Genomic DNA, 10,270 nt, shown 5'->3' on the forward strand with positions numbered 1-10,270 from the left:
AGACGTAAAAGGTGTTTTTCTATTTTTCTAAGAACAAGTTTTGAAAATCGAGGATTATTCATTTGGAAGTAAAATTTTTGCACATGATGTGATTTAAATGTTAAACGGAATGGTTTGTTCATCTTCGAAAGTCCCGTTTTCTACGACGCCGTCCAACACTTAATCCCTCCTCACGAGACACTTTCTGTAAGTACTGAGCACTTTATAAGGGGATGTAGCTCAAGTGGTAGAGCGCTCGCTTAGCATGTGAGAGGTACGGGGATCGATACCCCGCATCTCCAATTGAATGTATTTCATGCCGAAGAGAAGGAATAAAGACAGAACGAAGAGGAAGAGAGAATTTTGTGTGGGATTCAGAAGCGATTTCCCGGATATTTCAGGTGATAGACAGATACATACATACACATATAAACACACACATATATGCATATAAATATATATATATATATTATATATATATATATATATATATATTATCTATCTATCTGTACATACATAATGTATATATATTTATATATACATACACATGCACACACGAATATGCCGAAAGCCTTTTCGCATTTATTGCTTCATCAGGGCATATAAGACTAGAGCTACATAGAGGTATATATACAAATACTAGGCCTCGCAGCCGGCGTTTATACACACAACTAACAACTTGAACACCGCAACAGGGAACCACGAACTAGCCAAGGTCGTCGCACACCTGATTACCGACGTGACCTGACCGCCTAGTACTTGAATATATACCTCTATGTAGCTCTAGTCTTATATGCCTGATGAAGCAATAAATGCGAAAAGGCCTTCGGCATATTCGTGTGTTTTCTCTGTACTTCCCTTCGTTGTTTCTACTCACAATCTGTTCGACATGAATTCCACAGCTTTATAGTGATTATTACAAAACACTTGCTATGAGGACCATATTCGGAGCTGTTTGACTTGTATTTTCGAGTGATATTCTATAAAAGGCGTAGAAGATAAACTGAAAAGGCGAGAATGATAATTTGAAGCCAGTAGGTCACATAAGAAGGAGAAACGAGCCTAATTCTGAAAGATATTTTGGATTAGACGTAAAAGGTGTTTTTAAATTTATGAGAACAAATTTTGAAAATCGAGGATTATTCATTTGGAAGTAAAGATTTTGCACATGATGTGATTTAAATGTTAAACAGAATGGTTTAGGTTATCCTCGAAAGTCCCGTTTTCTACGACGCCGTCCAACACTTAATCCCTCCTTACGAGACACTTTCTGTAAGTACTGAGCACATTATAAGGGGATGTAGCTCAAGTGGTAGAGCGCTCGCTTAGCATGTGAGAGGTACGGGGATCGATACCGCCATCTCCAATTTAAAGTATTTCATGCCGAAGAGAAGGAATAAGGATAGAACGAAGAGAGAATGAAAGAGAATTTTGTGTGGGATTAATCATATCAGAGGCGATTCCCGGATATTTCATGTGGGAGACTACGGCGTACTATGGATTTTAATGTTTTTTATTTACTATTTATTTGTTTTGACAAATATCTTCCTGAAGTAATTTGTTGAGAGAATAATGGAATGTTTTTTTTTTCAAATATCTTGCTGTAGTTAATTAATTGAAAGACTGAAGAGATAAAAAAACATTTTAAATAATTCTAACAAACTCAGCATACATACTGGTATTTCTGTCACTCAAATAATATCACCGGTATTGTAAAATCGAAATACAGTACAATAAAGTCTGAGGAACTAGCAATGGTACATATCTATATATATATTAATTCTGTTCCTTATCTTTTATTAAAAAAAAATCTGTGTTTTTATTTATTTGTTTATTTTTTTACAAGGCAAGAAACCAGACAGCAGAGGCGATGCTGCTTTTAATCTCCGCTTGTCTAACACAAGCAGATTTGTCCAGCGTGCTTGGTGTGCTTTGGATTTCTTATCTCTTTTTTCTCATCTTTCTCTCATTTTTCTCATTCTCTCTCTCGCTCACTTCTCTCATCTTGCCTTATCTTTCTCTTTTTCTCTTCCTCTCTCTCATTTCATTCTCTCTCTGTATATATGTATATATCTATATCTTTATCCATATCTATATCTATCTATATATGCATAATTTTCTCCTCTCTTCCTTATTTTTCTAATTTTCTAATTTCATTTTCTTTCTCTATTTTCTCTCTCTCATTTTAGAATAATAGACACACATATACTGTATGCTTTATATCTGTATAATATTGTTACGCCGGCCGCCTCGTCTCTCTGCCACCAACACAAGGCAGGCTAGTCAGACGGCTGTTATCCACAGGATCGTGAACACTGAACAGCTCCAAGAGGCACCGAGCACCACAGCGTCCCAGAACACCAAGTGGGGAGGCAGGGCACGAAATAAACACAAAATGACAGTCTTTCCTTTATTTACACAAGTTATTTACCCGTACACTTTTCTATAGGCACAATACAGGGGGGACACCAGCATGTCACAATGCACGATACAGCTTATAACAGGGCAACACAAAGTTTATATCAGGTCACAAGGGCACACACGAGGTCTTCACAGGAGCACCACCCAACAGCGTCTCTCCTGGCTTGTTCCTCCGCTCCTCTGCTCACATCCAGCTGCGTCATGTTTGCCCAGGTCCCTTCATGTTAACACATGCCCAGGTCATCCTTTTCATGTTAACACATGTTTTGCACAGAGACAAAGACCCACTGGCGTAGCAATATATACATATATACATATATGCATACATATTTATTTGTATATATGTACACATATATATGTATATACTTATGTATATATATATACACAAACACATATATATACATATATACACATATGTATGTATATATATATGTATATGTATTTGTATATGTACATATATATATAGGCATATACATATATATGTATATAAATACGAGACAATAATTTATTAAAACGAGACAACAATTACGAGATCCTCCTGGATTCCATCTTCAGGTGTGAAGGCGAAGGGGTGAGGGGGGCTTATAAAAGAGAGTAAGTTTAACTGCTAGCTGTAAATAAGCTTATATGAACTTACACACACGAAACCAATAGAAAAGAGAATGGACTGGCATCCACCAGTTAAGGAAAAGTACGAGAGCCCTGGTCATCATGTTAATAGTAATAACAATATGATAATTGGAATAAGTCACACACTTGGCGGCAGAAAGGGTAATCGTTTTTATAAAGCTTCTTTTTAAACAAATGGCTATATTTATTTCTGTTAATAATGGAAGTAGTGTACATACCAATATTGGCTTTATAAAAAACCCTCCTCAGTATTATTTAATTTATTTCTACATATATTATTCATATTATATTTCTTGCTCTAATATTTTGCAGCTACATTGCTTCAGTTCAGGTTGATTGCAGAGAGATAAGTAAACAAAAATATTATTAAAAGGAGCCATTTTATATTCGCGTCCTGTATCTGGGACTCGCTTTTATACAAGCTTTATAGTGATTATTAAAAAAACCCTTGCTATGAGGGCCATATCGGAGCTGTTTGACTGTTGTATTTTCGAGTGAATTCTTTAAAAGGCGTAGATGAAATGAGAGAATGATAATTTTGAAGTCAGTAGGTCACAGCAAGGAGAAAACGAGCCTAATTCTGAAGATATTTTTAGATTTAGACGAGGGTGTTTTCCAATTTTCTGAGAAACAAGTTTTTAAAATCGAGGATTATTCATTTGGAAGTAAAATGTTTGCACATGTGATTTAAATGTTAACGGAATGGTTTAGTTCATCCTGGAAAGTCCCGTTTCTACGACGCCGTCCAACACTTAATCCCATCCTCACGAGACACTTTCAGTAAGTACTGAGCACTTTATAAGGGGATGTAGCTCAAGTGGTAGAGCGCTCGCTTAGCATGTGAGAGGTACGGGATCGATACCCGCATCTCCAATTTAAAGTATTTCATGCCGAAAAGAAGGAATAAGGACAGAACGAAGAGGAAGAGAGAATGAAAGAGAATTTTGTGTGGGATTAATCATATTCAGAGGCGATTCCCGGATATTTCAGGTGGGAGACTACGGGCGTACTATGGATTTTAACGTTTATTTATTTATTTATTTATTTATTTATCTATTTTGACAAATGTTTTGCTGGAAGTAATTTTGTGACAGAATAGTGGAATTATTTTTTTTTTCAAATATCTTGCTGTAGTTAATTTCATTGAAAGACTGAAGAGATGAAAAACATTTTAAATAATACTAACAAACTCAACATACATACTGGTATTCTGTCACTCAAATAATATCACTGGTATTGTAAAATCGAAATACAAATCAATAAGTGCTGAGGAACTAGCAATGGTACATATAGATGTATATGTATATTCTGTTTCTTTATCTTTTTTTTTTTATTATTTTTTTTCTGTGTTCATTTATTTGCTTATTTTTTACGAGGCAAGAAACCAGGCAGAGCAGAGGTGATGCTGCTTTTAATCTCCGCTTGTCTAACACAAGCAGATTTGTTCAGCGTGCTTGGTGTGCTTTGGATTCCTTATCTCTTTTTTCTCACCTTTCTCTCATTTTTCTCATTCTCTCCCTCACTCACTTCTCTCATCTATCTTTTTCTTTCTCCCTTCTCTCATCTCTCATTTCTCTCACTTTTTTTCTCCCTCATCTGCCTTATCTTTCTCTTTTTCTCTTCCTCTCTCTCATTTCATTCTCTCTCTGTATATATGTATATATCTATATCTTTATCCATATCTATATCTATCAATGTAAACATAATTTCTCCTCCCTTATTTTTCTAATTTCTTTTTCTATTTTCTCTCATTTTAGAGTAATAGACACACACATATACTGTATGCATATATCTGTATAATATATACATATATACATATATGCATACATATTTATTTGTATATATGTACACATATATATGTATATACTCATGTATATATATTTATACAAACACACACACATATATATACATATATACACATATATGTATTGTTACGCCGGCCGCCTCGTCTCTCTGCCACCAACACAAGGCAGGCTAGGCAGACGGCGTGCTATTCACAGGGTAGTGAACACTGAACAGCTCCAAGAGGCACCGAGCACCACAGCGTCCCAGAACACCAGGAGGGGAAACGCCAAATGGCGAGGCAGGGCACGAAATAAACACAAAGTTACAGTCTTTCCTTTATTTACACAAGTTATTTACCCGTACATTTTTCTATAGGCACAATACAGGGGGACACCAACATGTCACACTGCACGATACAGCTTATAACAGGGCAACACAAAGTATATATCAGGTCACAAGGGCACACACGAGGTCTTCACAGGAGCAGCACCCAACCGCGTCTCTTCGCTTGTTCCTCCGCTCCTCCGCTCACAGCCAGCTGCGTCATGTTTGCCCAGGTCCCTTCATGTTAACACATGCCCAGGTCATCCTTTTCATGTTAACACATGTTTCGCACAGAGACAAAGACCCACTGGCGTAGCAGTATGTATATATTGTATATGCATTTGTATATGTACATATATATAGGCATATACATATATATGTATATAAATACGAGAAAATAATTTATTAAAACGAGACAACAATTTCGAGATCCTCCTGGATTCCATCTTCAGGTGTGAGCGAAGGGGTGAGGAGGGTTTATAAAAGAGAGTAAGTTTAACTGCTAGCTGTAAATAAGCTTATATGAACTTACACATACACGAAAACAATAGAAAAGAGAATGGACTGACATACACCAGTTAAGGAAAGTACGAGAGCCCTGGACATCATGTTAATAGTAATAACAATATGATAATTGGAATAAGTCACGCACATTGGCGGCAGAAAGGGCGATCGTTTTTATAAAGCTTCTTTTAAAGAAATAGCTATATATCTGTTAATAATGGAAGTAGTGTACATACCAATATTGGCTTTATAAAAAAAACCCTCCTCAGTATTGTTTAATTTATTTCTACATATTTTATTCATATTATATTCTTGCTCTAATATTTTGCAGCTACATTGCTTCAGTTCAGGTTGATTGCAGAGAGATAAGTAAACAAAAATATTATTAAAAGAGCCATTTTATATTCGCGTCCTGTATCTGGGACTCGCTTTTATAAGCTTTATAGTGATTATTACAAAACACTTGCTATGAGGGCCATATTCGGAGCTGTTTGACTGTTGTATTTTCGAGTGATATTCTTTAAAAGGCGTAGAAGATAAAATGAGAGAATGATAATTTTGAAGTCAGTAGGTCATAGCAAGGAGAAAACGAGCTTAATTCTGAAAGATATTTTAGATTTAGACGTGCAAGGTATTTTCCAATTTTCTGAGAACAAGTTTTGAAAATCGAGGATTATTCATTTGGAAGTAAAATTTTTGCACATGTGATTTAAATGTTAAACAGAATGGTTTAGGCATCCTGGAAAGTCCCGTTTTCTATGACGCCGTCCAACACTTAATCCCTCCTCACGAGACACTTTCTGTAAGTACTGAGCACTTTTTAAGGGGATGTAGCTCAAGTGGTAGAGCGCTCGCTTAGCATGTGAGAGGTACGGGGATCGATACCCCGCATTTCCAATTTAAAGTATTTCATGCCGAAGAGAAGGAATAAGGACAGAACGAAGAGGAAGAGAAAATGAAAGAGAATTTTGTGTGGGATTAATCATATTCAGAGGCGATTCCCGGATATTTCAGGTGATAGACAGATAGATACATACATACATAAACACACACGCACACGCATATATGCATATATATATTATCTATCTGTATATATATAATGTATATATACTTATATATACATGCACATGCACATATATTTTCATAAAAACAAGCATCTATACTTTATGCATATATCTGTTGTTATGGCCCATTTAAAGTCTAGGGTATCATCTGGTGCCCATAAAGATATATATAATAAACGAGTACATTGAATAGACAAAAACTTATCAATGCAACTAATTATAGTACTAATTAGTCCATCTATAACATCTGTATATATATACATATGTACGTATATATACATATATATGTATATATATACTTAAATATGTATTATATATATATATTTGTATATATGTATTATATATATATACTTATGTACATATATATATACATACATGTACACATATATGTATGTTTTTGTATATGTACATATATACATGTACATATCTATATATTCATATATATATATATGAATACATATATACATACGTATATATACACATAAGTATATACATGTATATATGTACACATATACAAATACATATACTTATATATATATATGCGTCCATTTTCTCCACGGCCTCTCTTCTCTGTTAACGCAGTCTTTTCCACGGGCTGAGGGCTGTTTCCTGAGATGTCTGCCATAAATACAAGAGAAAGATCAGTCAGGTAGTTAACTATGGTAGAAAAACCACAGTGCACAACTAGATTTATTTAAGACGAGACAACAATCTCGAGATCCTCCTGGATTCCATATTCAGGTGTGATGGCGAAGAGAGAGTAGGGTTTATAAAAGAGAGTAAGGATAACTGCGAGCTGTAAATAAGCTTAAATGACTTACACACACACACACGAAACCAATAGAAAAGATAATGGACTGGCATACACCAGTTAGGAAAACTACACGAACCCTGGACATCATGTTGGTAGTAATAACAATATGATAATTGGAATAAGTCACGCTCTTGGCAGAAATCTCAGATGATTATTCAATCGTTTTTATAAAGCTTCTTAAACAAATAGCTAGAGTTAATTCTGTTAATAATGGAAGTAGTGGATATACCAATATGGGTTTTATAAAACCCCCTCCTCAGTATTATTTAAATTATATTAATTATTATTCATATTATATTTGTTCCCCTAATATTTTGCAGCTACATTGCTTCAGTTCAGGTTGACTGCAAAGAGATAATTAAATAAAGATAGATTATTGAAAAAGCCATTTTATATTCGCGTCCTGTATCTGGGACTCGGTTTTATACAAGCTTTTTAGTGATTATTACAAAACACTTGCTATGAGGGCCATATTCGGAGCTGTTTGACTGTTGTATTTGCGAGTGATATTCTATAAAAGGCGTAGAAGATAAAATGAAAAGGCGAGAATGATAATTTTGAAGTCAGGAAGTCACAGCAAGGAGAAATCGGGCTAATTCGGAAAGATGTTTTGGATTTAGGCGTGAAAGGTGTTTTCTTAGGTTTCTGAGAACACGTTTTGAAAATGGAGGATTATTCATTTGGAAGTAATTTTTTGTACATGATGTGATTTAAATGTTAAACGGAATGGTTTAGTTCATCCTCGAAAGTCCCGTTTTCTACGACGCCGTCCAACACAATCCCTCCTCACGAGGCACTTTCTGTAAGTACTGAGCACTTTATAAGGGGATGTAGCTCAAGTGGTAGAGCGCTCGCTTAGCATGTGAGAGGTACGGGGATCGATACCCCGCATCTCCAATTTAAAGTATTTCATGCCGAAGAGAAGGAATAAAGACAGAACGAAGAGGAAGAGAGAATGAAAGAGAATTTTGTATGGGATTAATCATATTCAGAGGCGATTCCCGGATATTTCAGGTGGGAGACTACGGGCGTAGTATGGATTTTAATGTTTATTAATATATATATTTATTTTTGACAAATATCTTGTTTGTTTTCTTCTTTTCTAGGATTGATCATATTCAATGGCGATTCCCGGATATTTCAGCTGTGGGACTACGGGTGTACGATGAATTTCTGTGTATTTTTTTTACGAATATCTTGCTGTAGTTAATTTCATTGAAAGACTGAAGAGAGAGAGAGAGAGAAAACATTTTAAATAATTCTATCTTAAAAAAATTATCTTAGGCAATAATTATAGGTCTGCTCAACTCGTACGCAAATTAGAGAAAACTTTCACCCATTTTACCTAAAAACCTTTAATAACAACACGAAACATACTCAGCATACATACTGGTATGTCTGCATATATATATGTATATATACATATACACACACATGTATAAGCATTTGTGTGTACATATATAAATGTATATCTATATCTCTATATATGCATATATATATATATATATATATATGAATACATATACATACGTATATATACACATACGTATATACATTTATATATGTACACATATACAAATGCATATACATATATGTATATATGTATATAGAGATGAATAAATAAACATATCTATATGTATATGTGTGTATATGCATTAATATTCACACATACATGTCATATGTATATGTATGTATATATTCTTCTAGTGCTTTGTCCTACGACAGGTCCTTTCCTGCATCCACTTCTTCCATGATCCTCTCTTCTCTGTTAATGCAGTCTTTTCCACGGGGCTGAGGGCTTTCCCTGAGAAGTCTCCCATAAATCAAGGAAAAGATCACCCGGGGGTGTTTCCCGTTGCCTTCCCTAAAGGGGTTTTTTTTATCGAGAACCCTATCCCTAGAAGGACTGCCAGTAAAGGCTAAAGATTCCCCCCGAACCACCCATATTTCTATTTTTTCCATGATGGGACCCTAGAAGGTGGTACACCGGGTTCGAAAAAAATCTGGGAGCAATAGTGGCTAAGGGTGCTCCATACTCATCGGGACCAGAACTCCACTCCGGATGCAGTTTATACTCTTTTCCCCAGTAAAATAACACATGAATGAAAATTCTAACGTGTTGTATCTGGTAGAAAAAACACAATCCCCAAAAGTAGATTTATTAAAACGAGACAACAATTTCGAGATCCTCCTGGATTCCATCTTCAGGTGGGACGGCAAAGGGAAAGGGGATTTTTTTTAAAAGAGAGGATAACTGCGAGCTGTAAAAAGCTTATATAAACTTACATCATATAAATCAATAAAAAAGAGAATGGAGGCATACCCCATTAAAGGGAAAAACTACACAAACCCGACTCAGTTGGGTAGTAATAACAATAAGATAATTGGAAAAGTCACGCACTGGGCGGCAGAAGCGGGGTTTTCAGTATTCAATTGTTTTATAAAGCTTTTTTTTTAAAACAAATAGCTATAGTAATTCTGTAAAAAGGAAGTAGTGTACTACCATATTGGCTTAAAAAAAAAACCCTCCTCATATTATTTAATTTTTTTTTCTACATATTTTTATTCTATTGTTTTCTTGCTTAATTTTTGCGCTACATTGTTTATTCGGGCTGACTGCAATAGATAATTAAAAAAAAAATATTGAAAAACCCTTTTATTTTCCGGTCCTTACGGGGACTGCTCCTATAAAAGCTTTATAGTGTTTTTTAAAAAACACTTGCTATGGGGGCCCATTAAAGCTGTTTGA

General features: G+C 35.1%; 3 non-coding genes across 3 annotated transcripts; all 3 read left to right on the forward strand.

Annotated features, from left to right (window-relative positions):
* Positions 1-208: 208 nt before the first annotated feature.
* On the forward strand, positions 209-281 carry Trnaa-agc. Its single transcript has one exon. It is a non-coding gene; the product is annotated as a tRNA-Ala (tRNA).
* A 6,186-nt stretch (positions 282-6,467) lies between these two features.
* Trnaa-agc lies at positions 6,468-6,540 on the forward strand. Its single transcript has one exon. It is a non-coding gene; the product is annotated as a tRNA-Ala (tRNA).
* Positions 6,541-8,345: 1,805 nt separating this feature from the next.
* On the forward strand, positions 8,346-8,418 carry Trnaa-agc. Its single transcript has one exon. It is a non-coding gene; the product is annotated as a tRNA-Ala (tRNA).
* The last annotated feature ends 1,852 nt before the right edge of the window (positions 8,419-10,270 follow it).

This window comes from Penaeus monodon, unplaced genomic scaffold (genome assembly GCF_015228065.2).
Source record: "Penaeus monodon isolate SGIC_2016 unplaced genomic scaffold, NSTDA_Pmon_1 PmonScaffold_3049, whole genome shotgun sequence".
NCBI classification, from domain to species: domain Eukaryota; kingdom Metazoa; phylum Arthropoda; class Malacostraca; order Decapoda; family Penaeidae; genus Penaeus; species Penaeus monodon.